Source organism: Eschrichtius robustus, chromosome 21 (genome assembly GCF_028021215.1).
Source record: "Eschrichtius robustus isolate mEscRob2 chromosome 21, mEscRob2.pri, whole genome shotgun sequence".
NCBI lineage: Eukaryota > Metazoa > Chordata > Mammalia > Artiodactyla > Eschrichtiidae > Eschrichtius > Eschrichtius robustus.
The window spans coordinates 14,513,409-14,516,311 of NC_090844.1; positions in this window are offsets into that span (position 1 = coordinate 14,513,409).

The window sequence follows — 2,903 nt, forward strand, 5'->3', positions numbered from 1 at the left end:
TTACCTAAGGCATTCTTTCTGTTCTGTATTTTCCTGTCTTTGATGTGGCTGCCAAGGGGGAATAATTTAGAATTGCCTTTAATAGTAAAAGAAAATAATTCACGTAAGTTTAATTATCAACCTCCAACTCAAGTGACCACTACGTAAGCCACCGTAACAATGGCACACTGGCCCTTCCCCTGCCCAGGAGCAAAGAAGGCCACAACCCACATGACTCCAGGACTTCTGCAGCTTCTTTCCTGTTGTCCCTCCATCCCCTGCCCTTGCTACTCCAGCCCTCATCAAGATCCCCTAATTAGCTTAACTAGGTTGGAAATAATCCTCTTTGCTGAAGTGCTGTATACAAATCTCAGACCTAAAATCAGCAGATTAACTATTTCCTGTCTCCCCTGAGACCCCCAAAAAAATAAAGCTCTGAGGGATTTAGGATATACATATATATATATAGGCTTTGAAGGGTATTACAGTCTGGGGTGGGAGCACTGAAAATCGCACCACACCACTTCCAAGAGCATCCTTACTAAAGGAATTATTCACCCACTCAGGGAATATTCATCTTACTCCTACCTTGACTCCTAGGAATCTCATTCTACTTCAAACACTTTGTATTTGTCTCTGGTTCTTTCTGATGTAACCTCTGGTCCTAGTCTCAAAGAAGCCTAGTCAAGCCATAGCACCATCAGATTTTAAATTCGGCTCCCAATTTTTATCAGATACCTTATGCAAAAATTCTAGCTCTTTCTTGATAAACATAACTTAGTTTCTCTTGCCCATGGTGCTGAGATTTTTATTTTAGCAATGAAACAGGTTTGGCTCTGAAGTACAAACTGTTCACAAACTGGTGTCAAATGACATGATTTAACTAGGCCTTTTGCCATGTGACTTCTTTTTTTTTTTTTTTTTAATAAATTTATTTATTTTATTTATTTTTGGCTGGGTTGGGTCTTCGTTGCTGCGCGCAGGCTTTCTCTAGTTGTGGAGAGCAGGGGCTACTCTTTGTTGTGGTGCGCGGGCTTCTCATTGCTGTGGCTTCTCTTGTTGTGGAGCACAGGCCCTAGGCACGCAGGCTTCAGTAGTTGCAGCACGCGGGCTCAGTAGTTGTGGCTCACGGGCTCTAGAGCGCAGGCTCAGTAGTTGTGGCGCACGGGCTTAGTTGCTCCGAGGCATGTGGGATCTTCCCGCACCAGGGCTCGAACCTGGGTGCCCTGCATTGGCAGGCAGATTCTTAACCACTGCGCCACCAGGGAAGCCCCCGTGTGACTTCTTGAGCTCTCACCCAGGAAATGCAGATCATGATTCGGACAAATTGCCAAGGGAAATTCCAGGTTTAGAAAGTCTCAAAAAGTAGTCGTATTGGAGAGGGTTTTGATGTTTGCTAATCCCTGCACTGGTTTCTGTAGTTTCCAGCCGCTCGGCGTTGTAAGACACGGATAACTATTACTAAAGGGCGGCTGGGGGAAGTTGGTGTTGGGTGGGTACCACTCGGAACAAAACGGGCCAATGTTTCCAGCCTCGCAGCAAACAACCAAGTGCATCAAACAAGCCAAAAAGGAGGATTTGCTACAAATCAAATTTTATTTCACTTCTAATTCAATGAATCCAATTATTAGTAACATTTCATTAAAATAAAACATCTTACATTGGAAATGAGTTTGAGTTATACAGAACTGCCCTTCTTGGATGCAAACGGTTAAACCCTCACACAAATATGTTACATTTAATGCACATTCAATTTTAAAAGGGCCATGAATGTGATTCAAGGGCATAATTTTTCTTCTGCCTGTTTCTTGTCCTATCATATATAGTGGAAGTAATAACAGATTCAGTGAGCCTGCATTACATAAATTGAGGCTGCTCTGTTTTAATGCATTTAGTTCAAATCACTTAAAATTATTTCCTGGTGAGAGAGTCAGTTAGCTTTTTCTTATTTCCCCTTCTTTCTCCATCTCAAAATTCTTATTTCTAATCTGCACAACAAATCATATTTTATGACAAATTTATTTGTTTCCCATCTTGATGGTTGGCTAGAAACCTCAGTAAAAAACACAGATTCCTGCCACCTCAGAATTTATTTTATCACTAGTACTACTATCCCTGAATTGCCAGCTTCAATAAATGTACGTTTCTTAATCTGAATTGTATATTTCAGCTGGTTGTTAATTTCAATTTCCACAATTTCAGAATTGCCAGAATAAAGGCAGGATTCTGAGTTCTGAGAAAATGATACTGGCAGTGCTTTAATGAGAAGAGATCTCATTCAGAGTAATGCAATGTATACTAAATATTGAAGTTTATTTTAAAGATTCAAATAGTACTTCCTATTAGCAAAGGGTTAAACAAATATTCTTAACTAATCCAGACTGTGAATGATGTCAAGATGATCCCTATTCACCTCGTGAGACACACAGGCCCAAATAGAGCTAAAAGTGTGCTTAGGGTCAGAGGGGACTTTATATCATGACTGTAAGATTTGTATTTGCCGATCTTTCATTTCCTCTAGAGATGATATAGTAGGTGAGAATCTCTGTCCAAGAAGTCAGGCAAGGAGGAATGTTCACATTTCTCTTTGGTTTAAGTCAACTTAAATTTTATTTCAACCACTGGACTGGCAAGAGTTGAAACCTTAGTCATTACTAGAGTTTTTCCCTTGAGCCCCATCCCTGCCGTGCAAAGATGCTGGTGTCTTTCTAGTTCCAGAATATGAAGAGAGGCCCCAGTCCTGAGTACAAATGCGTCCATTATCTAGCCTTTCTGTATCACCTTTAGGTCTGGGGACTCTACTGCTTATTGCCACACTGGGCTCTGGATGTCCCCCATGAAACTGGAGTCCCACTATGCCTTGAGGTCCCACTAACTCCTCAGGCTACTCACAGGACAAACACCACCCACCTCTATCTCATCTG